Source organism: Corvus kubaryi, unplaced genomic scaffold, assembly GCF_017639235.1.
Source record: "Corvus kubaryi isolate FWS band 111438036 unplaced genomic scaffold, C.kubaryi_AGA036_p1.0 71, whole genome shotgun sequence".
In the NCBI taxonomy this organism is placed as follows: domain Eukaryota; kingdom Metazoa; phylum Chordata; class Aves; order Passeriformes; family Corvidae; genus Corvus; species Corvus kubaryi.
Genome location: NW_024582059.1, coordinates 14,323,504 through 14,341,639, shown reverse-complemented (window position 1 = coordinate 14,341,639; position 18,136 = coordinate 14,323,504). Strand labels below are relative to the sequence as shown.

General features: G+C 40.3%; 1 long non-coding RNA gene across 1 annotated transcript in view; it reads left to right on the top strand.

The window, feature by feature from the left end:
- LOC121675013 overlaps positions 1 to 18,136 on the top strand; it is a 226,850-nt gene that overhangs the window by 145,879 nt on the left and 62,835 nt on the right. The window contains exon 3 of the long non-coding RNA XR_006019921.1: positions 590 to 729. This is a non-coding gene — a long non-coding RNA (uncharacterized LOC121675013). The remainder of the gene's footprint in view (positions 1 to 589; positions 730 to 18,136) is intronic.

The following is an 18,136-nucleotide window of genomic DNA, read 5'->3' as shown; positions in this document are numbered from 1 at the left end:
ATGAAGATGCTTATTCTACTTTAAAGTTGCTCTGAATGCAGGGATAGAAACATTTTCAATTTTGATTCTTAAACCAAGCTCCTTATAGACTTAAGACTAAAAGAGCAGACGGTAGAAGTACTGAAGTCCGGTTCCAGCTGATGTACTGTTAGTACAGCCCTTCAGAAAGGAGCCCAGTGAAAGAAGAGCATTTTGAAGTTCCACTGCTGTTTTTGAAACACACATAGCTTTTTAATGAATACAAAGGGCCCTTGCTGCTCTGGTTCGTGCTGCTCATCTCTGCTTCCATCTCCAAGGAATGCTGTTTCTTGGCTGAGCCAATCACTGGCTCTGCAATCTAGCTGGGTTTGTAAAATGAAGATCTATCTAGTTTAAGATTAGCTCTGTGAGGTGTGTGCTTTGTCTAACCCCATGTGCCCTCTGTGGGCCAAAAAAAGAGTAAAACCAAGCAAGACTCTTCCAGAAGGAAGTTCATCCTAAAACAGGACTGGATGAGATGCCTGTGTCTCCAGTACCTACTGAAGGAGCCTAGGCCAACTAATTTATACAAGAGCTAAATCTCCCTCTGTCATTCTGCCCTGTGTTACAGCTTCTGAATCAATCCCCAGGAATTCTGTGTGCTCAGTCATGTGCTTGTGGTACCCTGGAATAATTTCAGACAAGTATTGTGATGAAAACAAGAAATCCACAGAGACATCCTAAGAGAAATACGTTACTTTTCTGGAACCGGTAAGTAAAATAAGTGCTACTTTGGTTACTCTGAAAGGTTGAACAGATATCTAGCTTAGGGTATCTCTTTATGGTATTACCTTAAGCTATCTAGGAAGAGAGAAGATTTAATCACCTCTCTAGGTTATAATTTCACTTCCCAGTAGAAAAAAATCCTGGGACATTTCTTTATGAAAGCATTTGCTATGACAAGGGGTGTCTTTAAAATGATTAGAGGGCCATTTGCTACAGCGATCAGTCAATGAGAAGAGGGAGAAGTTAACTTTATCAGTAGCCTGAAGTATAATTCTGGAGTTGCACTCTGCCAAAGTGGAAGAAAATGAAAGGCTAGTGTAACAAATCCATGGAAGAAGCTGGGATCACAAAGCGACCATCTTTTCTCTAAACTGGATTAGCCAGAGGCAAAATGCTTTCCTCAGTCACTGATTGCCAGACCTTTTTTTTTTTTTTTTAACCAGAAAGCTTTAGAAAGTGGATAAAGACAAATTTTCTGCTTCAAAGTGTTCAAATATCAGTTCCTGCAGGCACTCTCAGGGGATTATAGTATTGTTTAGAAACTCACTGATTGGGGGATTTGGAAACCTGAACTGCAGGACTGCACTCATACTAGAAAATTGTTATTGGCAAAGTAGCAGCAGTAGTAGCTCTTTGGCCAAGTTTCTTTGACTTTGTAAGGAGTTCAAGGCCCCTTTAGAGAACCAATATCTCAGGCTGTAGGCAGCATCAGGGCTAAGAAGTTCATAGGGCTTCATTCTCTTGCTGCAGCAAAGTGGTTTCTCCACCAAACAGCTCACTAGCTTTGATGCTACTCACTTGCTTTCATGTTACTGGAAACTTCTACTACGGTGACTGAGCCAAGGCAGGACTTTTTCCCTCAGCTGTGATGTGCAGAGTCCTGTGTCAATGCTAAGTCGTTGAGACCTTCCTTTTCTCTGGAGCTCTCATTGGAGTTCTGTCGGAAGGACATGTATTAGAAGGTAAATGCACGTGCTCTATTTTGGTATCCTCTTGAAGGAAATTCCTTTGCCAGTGCTTCCTTTGGCTCACCCAGTCTGCTCATCTTCACATGGGAAGCTATTTGTAAAACAGGGTTTTGATAGAAGTATGAAGCATTCCTCACCAGGCTGATGTTTGGTAAACCACCAAGCAGTACTGTGTCCTGGAGGTATCACGAGGGTATGTGGTGACTGAAGATTGAGCTACCAACAGTGATGGGAAGTGTTTTAAATAAGTTTATTTAGTTAATATTGAAACTACAGCTTTAAAATAACCTGTTTATTGTGTCATAACACTCAGCAAAGCCCACATTCCCTTTTGGTTATCTGTCAGACATTTTTATGGTCCCTGCCACTTGCTTGCAAGCTTGGAGACAGAAAAATAGGACATCAAATGTATTAGATGGGGCTGTGTTTCCTGAGAGCAACCCCTGCCTTCTGTCTCATTTCAAGTGTGGGCACTTCCCCTAATTTATGAATGGTAGCTGTTTATATCCACAGTAAGAGCGAGCGTTCTCACTGATATAAATTGATCCAGTGCCACTGCAGAGCTTTAGTCCCACTGCAAGGAAAATTGCAAGCACTATGGTCATTTTGAGTAGGAGACATTCCTCCAAATTGGTGACAGTTCACAGCTTAAATTACCTGATTATTCCAGTCTGACCCATGGAGATATTGACAACTTTTAAAAGCTTATTCTAACAATTTACATATCTGGGTAACTTAAAACATTATTTGTTTTGTTTTAGTGGTTTTCTTCTTTCTAGTTAAAAGCCCTGAAAATAATAAACCCCTGTCAGTCTGGCAGAAAAACCTCTTCTTTCTTCATTAAAACCGACAATAGTCAGAACGTCGGGTCTTAAGTGAAAACCATAATTTTTTTAAATCTTAGGTTGGATTCAGCAAAGGAAGAAAAACAACTCTTTTCCTTAAAACAAAGGGAAAAAAATCCATAAATTGCCATGAAATTTCAAGTCTGGTATGTGACAGGTCTGCAGTTTCAGAAATGGGAGTTTTACACTTCTGGAAAGCCATGATCCCATAGTGACATCCTCCCCATCACGAAGTATTCCTGTCTTGTCAAAGAAGCTTTGAAAGGAACAAATGCTATTTCATCAGTATCTTGAAAAGCTCAGTTTTAGTTGTGTTTTGTGTATGCTTTAAATAACATAGAGAAAGTGTGTTACATGATGGCCTAGCAATTAAAGGGCACAGTTGGCTGTCATCTTTGTAACACTGCCTTGCTGGTGTCTGTCGAGCAGCCAAAAGTTTTTTGTGTTGCTGAGCACAGAATTTCCCCACAGGCAAAATCCCATTCAGACAGGACAAAGAGTTTGTTCCAAGTTGTGCTGTCCCTTTTTTTAGGCATCTTCCAAAAATTAGGCCAGAAGGGATATTCCAGCATCTTGCAGATGGTGCATGCATTTATTTTGAACGGCGGGCGGCCAGTTTGCTGCCATTCAGCAATCCATGCTGTGGTGACATGGATTTCTGCCACATTCAGATTTTTCTGGTGTTTTGCTATATTTCCAAAAAAAAACCAAAAAAAACCCCTAGTTTAAGAGGGAAAAAAAAAGCAAACTCCACACTGTTGTTGTTATGAGTTTCAAAGTGTAGGCAGTGAGTATAAAGCCTTCATTTCTCTTACATGGTGATACTTTGGTCTTATAGCTAGTTGAGAAGCTGTATATCTGTGTCCCAAGGAACTGTTACCTGCTGTCTTAAAATGTTCATGCAGATTGATTCTGTAAGGGGTGATTTCCATTCAATATGCCTTCCTCTTCTCATCTAGATTCAAATATGAGACATAAAATTGCAGCCTCATTTATTTTGTAAAAATCCCCAAAAACACAACCTCAGTTATTGGATGAATTGTGTATTAAGTTCCTATGTATTATTTTATGGTTCTATATATGGTTACTGTATGCCACTGATTCTCTGTGCTGATATTTTCTGGTATTTGTTTTTCTTGTATGTAGAGTTCACCAGAGAAGGCCTGCTTTCCCTGCCTGGGGTGCACGTAACAAAGGATTTCAGTGACTATTGTTAGACTGTCTTTCTTTTTCTCTCCTCCTTATTAATATTCATCCCATTTCAGGTAGTGGTGTACTCTCTATACAGCTACAGTTCATTGTGCACAAGAAATAACATGAAAATATTGACATGAAATCCTGGCCTTAGGGAAGCCCTTAAGTACCATTTTTAAGGGCTTGGTTTAGAGCCTAATTAGGAGGTTTTTCTCCTTTCAGAGCCAGGTGCAGGGTACAAGCTGAATCCAGATCCCCTGGAATATGACATTGCCAGGTTGCTGAAGCAACAGAAGGAATAGATGTTGGCTTTTCTAAACCTGCAAGATGGGACTTCACTTAGTGTTAATCTGAGGTCGCTAATCTGTTTCTTGCATGTGAAAATACCTGTGTCGCTGACAGACTACAGCTGCATGACCTGGAGAGGTGTGAAAGGAGCTTCAGAGCTGCTCAGTCTACTCACTACCTTACCTCAAATGATGGAAGTTTTCCCATTCCTAATGTTATCCCCATCTTCGTTTCAAAACCCCATGTCCTTCAGACTTCTCTGCGCCTCCCAGTGTTGATTTTCAGTCATTAAGGAACTTGTACCTCTATGCAGGTGATTCATTCCTTCTCTATCACTTCTTTTCTGACATTTGAAATTGGATTTTTCAGAGGTACCACTTTCCTATAACTGATAAGGAATGTTTGTTTCTGTCAAGATGGATTTTCTGTCTTGCTCCTCTGCTCTTTCCCTTTATCTGCCCACTTTTGCATTGTTCTTGCAGTTCTTCGTCTTCAGTTTTGACTTTTCTCCCACCCACTTTTCTTGCCTACTCTTTCTCTACTATCTTCTCTGCTCTTCATGTGTCTCTTCAGACTCCTTTCACAGACATTTCTGATGCTCTGCTCCATTACCTGAATCTCTCAGCCTGGAGATGGTGCAGTGGCTATAAAGGTAACAGAAAAGAAAGTCCAGCTCCCTCTTTCCAGCTCTGGCCTGTGTGTCACAGACAGTTCTGAGTCTTTTATTTTTTTCCCAAAGCATGTTGGTTTCATTGGCTTTTTCAGTAGGAAAAATTTTTATTCCTCAAAAAAATGTGTTCAGTTGGTACCAGCATGTGGTTTAAGAGATCTTGGTTCAGGCTGTGGTCACCTGATTTTCATTATTCTGGTCATTATTTCTTGTTAGAGTTTCATTTTTTATAAATTATTAAAGGCTAGTTGAAGGCCAAAAACTCTAGGCCAGACAAATCATAGCGTGGGAATTCACCTGGAACAAGGGCACCACAGAGCATTAATGAATTAGTCACTGGGCTTCCTGCTACTCTGAAGTCTTTAGCTCTTTTATTTTCCAGAAGAAATCTGTTTTCTATTGTGCCATCTCTTCTCTTCCCAAAGTGCAGAAGAAGTAAATACCAGGTTTGGGAGTAGAGAGTTCCCTTCCCCTATTCTCCGTGTGTAGGCATGTGTTTCTTGGGAAGGACCAGATATGGATTAGCCCAAGCTCTGGGGAACACTGTGATCTTTTCTCTGTCCTGTGTAAGTCTAGGGGACTTACAGTTTTCCAGTGGGAATAGAAGTGTGTAGGAAGGGGATTTCTACTGAGAGGGAAAGAAAGGAGAGCTGGAGTCCAAAAATCTTGCATTGGTCACAGCTGAAGAGGGGGCTAGAACAGCAGCCCAGATCATGAGGCTGGATAGGGCAGAGAGAAGTGAAGAAACAGGTGAAACCTGACTAGTGGGCAAAAGGGGAGGGAGGGAGGGAGGGAAAGTATCTGAGTACCGGAATAGCTGAGGTGGCCAGCTGAGGAGATGCAGCAATGGATCAGGCAAGACTCATTATCAGGGAAGATGCAACCACAGGAGTGAATAGGGGCTGGATCAGAGCACTGGAAGTGGAAATAGGTTGCTGTGGCACGCAGGGCAGAAAAGAGTTGTGCCTGGGAAGGGTTGGAAGTCGAAGCTGCATGCAGGGGCTGCTTGGAAATGCTTCAGGCTCTGTGTCAGTGTGACTTAGTGTGATTTTCTATCCTATGCACTTCAGGGCTTAGGGGATGGGCTAAGGGAGAAGGAGAAAGGCAGACTGCTGCGATCTCACAGCCCTTCCCACCATGAGCTGTGTTGCTGGCCAAGGATCCTTGGCAGGCTGCCATTGTCAGCTGAGCTTGTTGGGATCACATCAGCACCTTTCAGAAGTGAAAGAGATCTGAGCAGTGTGGCTCTTTTGTTTAGTAGGAATCGCACAGGAAAAACCATGAGCAGTGATACTGAAAAGCAACATCCTGTTACCTTTCTCTTTAATATAATCTTTTCTTATGTGTGTGCTTGACTGTGACTCTCAAAGGATACTTCATTTTAAAAGTTTCTTAGAAAATGCAGCCACGTGAAGTGACTGTACAATCTCACTGCTGTCATTGTACCTTTCATTGAGGATGGAAGACTTTTATCAAGTCTTTAATTTACCTCAAAGTTTTATTCCATCATTGCTCTATTTTCAATTCCATTTTTATAATAACAGGACTTTCTTTTATTTACATTGGTGAAACCTTGAATTCATAAACTGTCAGAGTGATTCTAATGTAGAATAAGGCTTTATCACTGCATATAAATATATTTAGCCTGAGATCCATTCAGAGCAATCTTTTGTGGTTTCAGAATAAACGTAACACTTTTTATGTGTACAAATCACTAGATTTGAAATGAGATTTATGACATTCGTTGCCATTGTATAGAGAACGAGGGGAAATATGGGGAATATTTTCCCAGTGTTTAAGGCTGCACCACTTTGAAATAATAAACCATTCTCTCCTACTTCAAAGTAATTTTATAGATAGGTTTAAAGAACACTGAGGGTTTGTCTACTGCATTTGTAATTTTTATACTCAGCCAGAAAAAGACTCTTTGAAAAATGTTTTTTGCTCATTATTGTTTGTATTAAAATACAGTCAGTGGACCGTGACCAGCATCAAAGCCTCAGCATGTGTTCTGTGCTGCACGTTGCAAGGGATAGTTCATGGTACAGTTGGATACTTCAGGCAGAAAATGTTTTTTCATTCTTCTTCTCTGTTTTGCAAGCAAGATCATGTCACAACAGACATTCAGCCTCCTATTTCAGTGTCTCATTACCAACTGAGAAGACAGCTTGCTGAGGGAGCTTAGCCAAGGTCACAAAGAAAGTTTACAGCAGAGCCAGGAACTAGACCCAGATTCTCATTAGGTCCAGCAAGCATCAGCTTGGCTAAAGCTTCCTTAAGGATCTTGCCTGCTGCTCGATTTTTCTTTTGGTTGTCCAAGTTTATTGGCAAACTTGTTTGGTCCTCTCCTTGAGCAGATAGGGTAGCATCAACACTTTCTCTTGGAAAAGTTTGGAGAAGTTCTGTCTGGCACTATTAGCTCTGCAGGAAATGTTTCGATCGATTTATCAATTGCACTGTAAAATGAACTGTGCAACTGTTGTATTTTTATTAGAGAAGTGACACAGATGAATTTTGTCACAAGATTTGCTCGATATCTGTTTTACCACAAGTGAGGAGTGCCTTTCAAGTGAGAGCAGCTCTCAGTTATGGATATCCTGTCTTCTTTTTAGTTTTCTTGTCACAGAAAATATATGGTAACTACCAGCTTGCATGAAATTGTTAGCGGCTGAGACTTTCTGACCTGCCTGGAAGAAGTACAGAAAGAGCTGAGGGAACAGTGGCTAGCTTAGCAAGCCTGTGCTTTCAAGCTGCTTTGGTGCATGTAAGGAAAAGGTGAGTTCTGGTGGAATATAACACCATTAGGATGACATTGTGGGTACAGAGGTGGAAATAGCTGGTCACATCCATTTTCCCTATATGAAATATTGACAGTATTCCTCCTGTTAAAAAAAACCCCTTTGGGGCTCTGTACTGTGTCTGAAGATCTGCAAAAGGCAGCAGAAAGGAGCGTTAGGTGAGTAGGCTTAAAGTGAATGTGTCCTGTGTGGAAAATGCCTGTCAGTGCAAACATTGGAGAAAATTGGAAGCACACATGTGCAGCTACCACTTTTCACACAGAATCCAATGGTGTGAGCTGCATCTCCTGTATGTGTTCCATGCACACAAGTGGATGTTTTGTGTTCGTACATCCTCATGAGCCAGTGCTCCCTGTGCACGCTGCATGTGCCTGATGGGGTGGGTGGTTTCTGTGTGCCCTGTGTTCTTGAACACACATTGTCTGTAGGCAGTACCTGATCTTTTTCATTTTTATGGAGTCAGGATTCCTGGGAATGCTATTACTGAACATTTCTGGGTCAGCCCTCATCATGATAAATATCAGTGATGTTCCTCCGAAGTCAATGTACTGGCACTGATTTAAGGTTTGACCTCTTCTTACCTATATTCTTTTGTGAATGTGTTTCTGTCACTAATGTACTCCGCTAAGTGCCTGCTAGATATATTGGAATAGGTTGCCAATGGACTTTTTTCATGGTTGCTTTTAGAAAATGCATTTCGCGGACTATTTTTGATTATCTTTGTTCTCTCCTTTCCAGCAGATTGTGCTTTTGATGTGTTTATAATCATGTATTATTCCTTCGAGGTAATGTTTGGAATCTCCTTTCACTTCTAAGGCAAGCTGTCAGCTCTAAGACTGTAACCAGTTTTTCTCTCTTGTTTTGCAATTGGTTTTTTTTCTTTCTTTCTTTCTGTATTTTTTTTGGGGGGGGGGGGGGGGTTGTCTCTGACTTTTGTTGTTGTTGTTTTTCTTTTCTTTGGTGTATTTCCTTCCTTTGCACTAACAGGAGCTTTGTTCTGGCAGATAATGGAATAGAGTCACAATCCCTTAAGTGCAAGTATTTCCTCATTACCCATGGCAACTGGCTATATTTCATAGTACTACAAAGAGATTTTATTTTGCCTGGGTAAAAAGAGCCAGTAATTGAATTTGTACTAAAATATCTAATATACTAAAAAAAAAATATTTGCCTACTCATTCTATCCAACACTAGCAGATGGCTGATAGGCACACGGTGCTTAAAACTTTGAAAGAGATTTGTAACATTATAAAAAGAAAAAAATCTGGATGTTTTTGAGTCAGTCTTGATACAAAGTGGAAGATTTCTGCCTATTATGTAGTTTGAATCTAAAATGTAAGTGTGACAAACCTCAATGACTACAAAAAACTGAAAATGTTTTCTTTTGTATTCCTTACTTGTTTTTTTTCTTTTTACTTGTATGCTGAAGCTCATTGGGAGTGTTATGGTAATTTCATCAGATCACTTGAATGTCACCAATTTCATCCAGAGATGCTTTTCTTGCAGCATCCTTCAGGTTTGGTTTGGCACAGCTGTGACTTTAGCAACAGGCCACTTGGACAGTTTCTTGACACTTGGGCCCATATAGGCAGTGTATTTCAGTGGATTTTTGGTTTTAATAACTAAAAACACCAGTGTGAGAATGATTTGCATAGAAGTAGGCCCAGTTGCTTCCCTAAGCAGATTCAGGAATATTTTTATTATGGAAATCACTAAAGGTGTGTGTAAGGAGGAGAGATGCATATCTCAGTTTATGCCCCAGCAGAGCACCTGGAGCACATTCAGAGCACAGCAAAACATAAAAGCAGGATCCCCTTGCAGACGCTCAGGGAGGGAATTTAACAAACAGAGCATGTTGTGAATGACCCATCCCTTGGATATTTTCCCAACCTCAGGCAGTCTCTGGCAAAGGGTCTGCCTAGATCAGGGGTTACAACCAGGCCAGTGTGTTTACTAGTACCTGAGCAACCTGGACTCCAGAAATTTGGCTAATCCATTTTTAAATTCACTTATTTTTCAGCTTTTGTAGTATCCCATTGTGCTGTATGCAAGGAGTACCTCTCATTTCTTTTGGACTTGCTGCATTGTCATTTCCCTGGATGCCTCCATCTCGCTGATAGGAAAAGCAGCAAACAGAAGCAGCTTCATACTCATCTTCTTGATCTTACCGACCTCTGTTAAAATACCCCTCTGCTATCTTCCCTCTGAGCTCAGCTGTCTGTATCTGTAGAGCCTCCCTTTAAACCAGGCAGCCTTGATTATTTTGATATCCCTCTTTTCTGGTCTAGTGTCCTTCTTTAGATGGGGTGGTGACAAACCTTCATGCTGGTGGACCGAGAACACAGACGGAGGTAATGAGAGTGCTACAAGTGAGCACATCCCTAAATCTTTTTCCACAGTTGTAGCACAGATATCAGCAATAATCATCCCGGTTTTACAAATAAATCCTTCCCTTGGCTGCTTGCAGATCTGATAGTTCATCCTGAGAGATTTAAAATGATGTGATTTTCCTGCACCCTAAGTAAAGAAATCTCAGATGTACGAAATGAAAGATACTGAACTGCCTTTAAATTCCCCATACTCGGAATAAGAAGCCCAAAAATAAAATTAAATACTTGAGTCACTTATTAGGGACAGGGTTTTTCTCTGCCATATCTTGATTTAAATTGAATGTGTCATTTGGCATTAAGCAAAAAGTGAGCTGTATCTTGAAAGACAGCATAACTCATAAATAGTGTAGCCATAAGCCAGCTGATGGCTTACTTATAACCAGGCAAATCTAATATCCTGCTTTGCTGTAGGGTATGTGATTTTCTCCACACTCCTGTAATTGTTTATTGTAGAGGATGGTGAATTTGCCACTTGCCATGAGCTCATTTCTTGTCTTAATGCAGTTAATACAGATGAATATATTTTTAAGGATTCTTTGAAATATTTTAACAGTTTTCTGAATATAATCTTCCCGTGGCAGAGAGAATGTGCGAAAAAAAAAATTACTACAGGCCAAATGTTTATTGAATTAGACTATCACTGAGTTTATTTTAAAAGATCCATATGAGGCTTCAGATTTTTTGGCCACTCTCAGAAAGATATACAGCTAGATATGACATTTCTTGCAAAGTAAACTACCTCATAACAAATGGCTTTATTAAAATTTGCTCAGAAAGATTTAAAGGTGAGTGCCAGAAAAATTTATCATGTAACCATATTCTGGCTTCTTTGTCAAGAGAGGAGACAAAAGGTGTATTTCAGAAGCAGCTGCAAGGATTGATATAAAAATTATGTCACATCCATGTGTATATATTTGAACTGAGTATGAAATGCTTTCTCGACCAAAAAATGAAAAATTAACTTTCAGTTGTTTGACAGACATCTAAACATTAGATATTGTAGAAATAATTCTATGAAATAAAAGTAATATTATAGTTTTTAATGCATCTGAATTTAAAAAATTGGAAAAATATATTCCTAGGCCTTTCATAAGTATAAGCATTTGCTGACAGAAAATACCTGTTTTGTTGTTTGTTACCAGAAAAGGTTTTATAAATGCCTTCAGGAATAAAGCACCAAAGCCATTTACTCATCTTCGAAGAAGCAGAATAATTGACAACAAAATGGAAAGGTGTACTTTAGAGAGTGATATAAAGTAAGTTGGAGAGAATGGCTTTGCCATTAAAATGCCTTGGTAGTTTCAAAGTTCTGATCTAAACTACCGCTAATGGTTTTTCTTGAAAAACATATTTTAAAAAGAAAAGTGCTTGCAATTAAATGTAAAGTCACATGCAATGCACACACAGATAGGAAGCATTTAAAGAGTTGAAGAGAATTCTGTTTTTCAGAGATTACTTTACTTACAGCTTTGCTTTTGAATGAACCCCAGTCCTTTATGTCAATAGGACTATGTAAAAGGGCCTTCCAGGTAAGTGTGAATCGCTGTACGCCTCTACCCTTATTCAGATGTAAGAGCTACTGGTCAGTGACACCCATCACTGATGGAAAAGTGCTCCTGTAATCTCCATTTCTGTGCTAGAGAGAGAAAACTAGAAAAGTCTGGGGCTGGGATTTAGCACTCACCCGCTGTGAGTTTCTCCTTTCACTTGCCCTCTTTATGAAGAAGCAGCTACAAATAAAACAAGAGGCTGCTCTACCTGTGAACGGCCATTCTTCATGTAGAACAACCTTGCTCCTTGATTAATAGCACATTTTCCTGTGATTTATAACCATGCCTGCATTTGGGTGGCATCAGAATAGCAAGAAGAAAAGAAAGAAGAGTCAGGTTTATTAATAGGGAAAACATATAGCTGCTTATTTGGTTTTGCTCACAGTCTCATAACCACTATCAGCATAAGAAGCTAAATTTGTCCAAAACACAAAGGGCCCAGGTGAAGATTCAACACTGGCTGGGATGAGACACACTGCATTTCTGGTCCAAGTCTGAGCCCGTGGTTCCAGTCACCAGCACTCCAGCACTGCCCTTGCTGTGCCCTGCTGCTACACTCTGGGCTTGGTGTCTGGTCTGGTGGGACTTGTGTCTTGTCCTTCTGCTTGGAACAGGAAGTATTTTTAGTTGAAAAGTAAAGGACCATAAAAGAGAGCATGGTAAAGGAGGATAAAACAACAGTGGAAAGTGAAGGAAAGAGACTTTGCTTTAGAAAGAAGTATTGTGATCTGACTTTTGCCAAGGTTCATGGCAGAAGGGCTGTAGCTGTGTTTGATCCTTCTCAAACTGCCTGATGATGGCTTATCTGTGGAGGAGGCATACATGTTTTTTGTGAAAGTCTGATCAATCTTCCATATATTCTCTTTCCCTGTTAGTGTGATTAGTTACCTAGACCACATTTTAAAGCTGATAAAATGGCATAAGCAGTCAGCTTTATGCATTACTACCTGCCTTCCTAAATGTATTGCAGCAAGCAAGACAAGGCTGACAGTACCAGCTGCAGCTGAAAATGTTGCCTGTGTTGCTCTGCAGCCAGTTTTTTGTGGAGATTTCTATCAGCAATTGCATATGGACATGACTGACAGGTGCAATGGCACCTTTAACCTTTTACTTTGGAGTTAGCTCTCTCCCCTCCAGCTCTCCATCATTTAGCATACCTGAAGAGGTGTTTCAGATGTGGCCTTAACAGGGCATTGATACTCTTCTACTGGAAGCCCAAACTGACATGTAGACACAAGAAAGAGGAATTTTACCAAGTGCTTGGGTGACCTGAGTCACCCTGCAGTCTCCATTGCTGCAGGGTCCCTGACTGCATGGTCCCACGTGCCTGATTACTTGCTTTGAAGAGTCTGGCTCCCTGGGAAAAGAAAAATTGACAACCAGCTTTTACCAGGGGACTGAAATTGTATTTGAATGCAGCGATGTGCCTAGTTACATTCATAAGCGAATAGACACTTTTGAAATGTCCTCTATTGTACCTGTCCTGACCCTTCTACTCATCTGGCCTTACTTTCATTCTCCCATGGGATCATATCCTCTGTGAGGCATCTCTTATTGTGTGCCCAAGCTCATTGTACAGGCAGTGGATTGGGGTATAAGAGTGCTCTCAGGAGCACTCAAAGGAGTTTCTGTGACATCTCCTTGTTACAGGAAGCAGGTTCTGAACTTGTCACTGGTATCCTTGTTATCCGTAGGAAAAAAAAATGAAAAGCTTGGGAAAAGGTGTGGAGAGCCCCTGTTCTTTGTCATCCACTGGCAGGCTCAAAGCACTGGAGTGACCCTGCTGTGGTATTAGGTTTGGTGTGTCACTGGGAAGGTGTGTCACCCTAAGGCAAGGGGCTTATGGGACAGCTATTGTGACTGGCACGGAGGGGCCACAGCTTTCCAGACATTTGGCAGGTGTAGAGTTAGGTGCCTGTGTGGGAATTTCAAACTTGGAAAATTTCAGTCTAATATCCTTGGGAACGGCTTTGATTATGGTGTAGTTTAATCAGAAGTAAAAGCTACTTTTAATTTTCTGGGCTGAATTAAGTGCAATAAGCCTGAAATAACAGAGAAGAGCAGGATTTTTTGTTTGCCATTGCTTGGCTCAGTCATACTGGGAAATGTTTTGATGCTCCAGAGCTAAAGGCAATACAGTAACCACTCTGACCTTTGTTTATTCCTGTTTGAACATTACTCATAACCCCCCAAATTATCTTAACATCAAATAAGTCTTTTTCATCTGTGAACGCATTGTACAAAAGGAGTTTGTTTATACACAATTTTGTGGTTTTTTCCTGATCTTTACATTTCAGTCCCCTCTATTTATACTAATTTTCTTAAGAAGATACTTGAATTCTGCAAAGGAACAAAGAAGGACACATGCCAAAAGTTTGCCTTCAACACTTTTTTTTTAGTTGGTGTTAATTTTTGAGCCATTATTCAAGCAGCTGTCCAGGTCAAGAGAGTTCAAGCATGCTTCTTCTGTGCCACTTGCACTCCAAGACTGCAGTGAAGGAAGAGAAGTCTGCAAATTATTAAGCATTTGGCAGTGCCTTCTAGTTGTATTAGGTTATAACTGCATCAGTTGCATGATTAAGAGGAAGTGACAGGTAAGCAAAATGAGAACAAAAGGCTCATGCTGTTAGAAGCAAATGTCACCATGTCATACACACTGCACACGTATATCAATACTCTCTCTGAAAATACAGATGAGAGGAGGGAAATAGGAGAGAGGGTATGTGTTTGTGGGTGTGTTTTCCTGTGTGTTTGTACAATTTGTGTGTCATGTGCACCGAGGTTTACCTCAGGTATATGTGTCTTTCTGTGTGTGGAAACCAGTGCACCCATGGAATGGGTGTAGCAGTGTGCTGGAGATGGAGCACCGTGGTGCCTTCGTACGGCCCACTGGTCTGTTCGCTGGCTTGAAGGTTTCTGTGCAGGCTTTATTTTTCCCCTAATTAAGTGATTTTTGGAAAAGTATTCATCAGATTTTTAAAGGTTTTGCTTCTCAGGTTACTTACAACCTCTGAATGAATCCAATTAAAATATGGATATCAGGAGAAATTGCTACATTTATAGGTTGTTTTTTAAATGAGTACTCTTTATATATGTTGTAATATTTTTTGAATGACGTTTTTCAAATACAAGTTCTACAACTAAGTAAGGGTATTTTCACAAACACTCAGTGATTGTGACATTTAGTTTGGTCGATTATGGTCTGCAACACATGCATGGGGATGGAAATAGTTGGCACCTAAGAGTCAAGGTGTTTTCTGGTTAGGCTCACAACTGGGAGCGAGTCCGAGAGGCAGAAGCATGACAACCAATGCTGGGGTGTGTGAAAGAACACACCCAGTTTTGGGGTGGTGAAAGAAGGTGAGATTGTATGAGGCCCTGACCAAAGTGTCTCTGTCTTGGCTGGGGAGGGCAGAGGGCTGCTCATCTGTTGTTTCAGACTTATGCACACATATACACCGTGTATGAATGGAAGTGAAAACATGAAAAAGCAGAGATTACGAGCTGAGCATTGAAAAGTGAATCAGTGTTCAAGAGATAACATCACCTGAGTGACATTAATTCCCTTGCCTGCTCCTAACCACTACTGTCATATAATGTTAATGGTTGCACTCACAGAGGAAGGAGGAGCAGGCTTTAATACTAGGGATTCGCACGAGATGCTCGCTGAAATCCTAAAGATAAGTGGAATTTTGTGTTCTTGAAATGCCCAAGTTAAGTACGTTTAGAAAATATGTAGACTAGCTTGAGCCTCTCTTGTCGAATTTCTGCAGATATAAAATGAAAATGTCACTCAGCTTCTGCATTACCATGTATGAAGGTTAAATCTATGTATATCATTCACTCACAAGTGAAGGCGGTTTCTTGCAGCAGTAACAGCACTCAGAAGTTTCATGCTGCTGCTAGATAAGGCATCTTCATTTCTGCATATTTATAGTAATAAAACCAAAAGAAGACAGAGACAACACCCCCCATTTTGTGTGCTTAACATGTGGGAAAACATGTCAGAAAGATCTGTTTCTTCATTTCACTTCTAAAAAAAAATAAAAATCTTCTTAAAAATGTTCTTTTTGAGCTTTCTAATGATATGGCCAAAAAAAATAAGACTGATGAAAACTCAAGTGGCCAAGGAGAAAAATCTCCACCAATTTCTTTTCCCTGAAAAGAGACTATGAATACCTAGTACTGGCACACCTGCTTACAGATGGTTTGAAGCTCATGTGAGTGCCCGATACTGAGGCAGCAAAGCTGGTCAGCCAGGCTGTCAGGGATCTGCTTCTGGTTGCAGTTGAAGTTGGTAGCTGAGCTTCTCTTTATTTCTGCACAGGTGTCTGACTCTGCAACTTCATATCTTGGGATGTTGTATTGATTAATATTGTACAAGCGATGAGATGTGTACCTTTCTTTTCTAGCAAGCTTACCTGTACAAGTCAAATATTAATGCCTAGGGTATTCTGCAAATAGCATTCATAATTCTGCTCTGAAGTAACTTTCTGTGAAGCCATTTTCCACTCTGTTTCTTAGAAAAAAAACAAATATATAACAGAACTCCTAGACTCCTTTCCAATATTTCATTTGCCGGCTTTCAAATGTCATCATGGGAGCAATGAGACAAGAAAAGACTCTTTTCTTCCTTCAAGGTCTGCAGTGAACAGTGTAAAGCCCTGCACAATGGTTTTGGAAGAAGCTTTATATATTATGACAAGTGAGTGTATCTCCAGGGTGCTCTGCTGTTGTGGAAAGGAGTTCTAAGCCACATCATCTATTAAGTCGCTGAATGTGGTAAAATTTCTCAGGTTCTTAGAAATGAAAAGCAGATGAGAAGACCCCCATGACTCAGTCCTTATGAATGCAGTGAAGTAAGATTATCAGCCTAAATTGTCCCTACTAATCAACAGTGTAAGCTTGCAGCGATAGCCTCTGTAAATCTGCAGAGCTTTGGGACTGTGCTGGGTGGAAGGAGTCAAATGAGAGCTTTAGGGTCATATTCTCAATATGAGTCTCGAACTGTTCCAGCTGAAAAAAAGAAAAGAAGGCATATGTACTCATTGCTCCTGGGGAGGTGTTCACATGGTTAGGAAATGCATGATTATAAAGCTGCTTCTACAGAGAGGGAGAATTATTGGGTTTGGAGCGGGTTTTTTTCACTTTTTTTTCATCCTCTGCTCCCTCACAGTTTTTCTTTTCTTATTAAGCCCTGAAAGTCAGCCTTTCAAAATTTGTCATGCCAACCAAAGGAGGGGATGGCTCTGTGGCTATATTATTTCTGTCATGCTGAAAATGATTTAGTGTTGACATGCCTGCACTGATGTACATCCATACATTCATACCTTGCTTTTCAGCATTGAATAAAGAATAGTCTGATAAATATGTTTAAAATGGGGAGAATGAGCTGCCTTCTCATTGATAATCAGAGGCCAGTACTGCTGTCAGCACTTTAACTATAATACCTGGCATCCAAGGGATAATAAATACCTTCTTTTATCTTTTTTTAATTTGCTGCCAGTGTGTGTGTACTTGTCTGGATACTTTTCATACCTGTGATCTACTTCTTAGATTGTGTCTTCAACTTCTCAAGTTGTATTTTGTTAATCAGCTTTCACAGGAAAGGGACATATTTCATAGCCAAAAAAAAAGGGATTGCCAAGTTAATTACAGTTGAGAAAAAAGAAAAAAAAGAGCATGCAACAGCCTGACTAGAGACAGAAAGTGGAGAGTAAAACCAGTATCAAGTATGATAATAACTTATAAAAAAATGCACTGCATTAATCAAAGTGGTTCATCATTAAAGGATGCCTATGGAAAAAATTTAAATAGTTTGCTTAATAAATAAATAGACTTTCTACTGGGGAAATCTTCATTATAAGGAATCTTCTCCATGTCCATTTAGGTACAGTGCCTTCCAAGAAGGGGTCAGTAATTTCTGTCCTGTCAAAGTTTACTGCTGGCTTTGGATAGTCTTAAAGAGAGGGGGAAGAGTGAAAAACAATTGAATCTTTTGCAGTTAATAACACTAGAAAATGGCAGACTGCTAAACTCAGTGCCTGGGCCTTAATCTTGGTAGAAAGGGAGCTGACTTGGAGAACTGAACCTCCAAAAGTTTCAAGGTCATATGGGCTTATGAATATAGTGAGGGATCTACACTAGGAGCTGCAGAAAGGAGGAACTGCAAAGCCTGCAAGGTGCAGACTAGGGGTAATTCCCAGTGTGTCTCATGTCACATTGCTGCAAGACACAGTCTCCAGTAGGAAAATGCCCTGCAGATGCCATAACTTGCTTCAGCACATGACATCCAATTTTGCAAGGTCTGATGACAGGCACGGAATTAACTTGGTCTGCAGCCGTAGGCATGCCTGGGAGCTGCTTACCAGCTCCAGCAGCATGTCAAGATATTTGCCCCATCTTTTATGAAAGAAAAATAGCCGTCAGCATTGGCATTTGAAAGAGCACCAATAAATTCAGGTAGAAGCTGAACAGCCATTTCAGTAGTTTCCCCTGTGTCTGAAGTTAAATGTTATGCTAGGTTTTTTTGTTAAACTCAGGTCTCTGAAGACAGGGAGGGAATACTTAAGATTTTCATGACATTCATTAAGGTCCTCTTTAAACTAATACAAAGCCAAGAGAATTAATTAGGGGAAATAACTGGGTATGTTTCTGTTGTGTGTAAAATTCTATAGGTGGAATTTAGT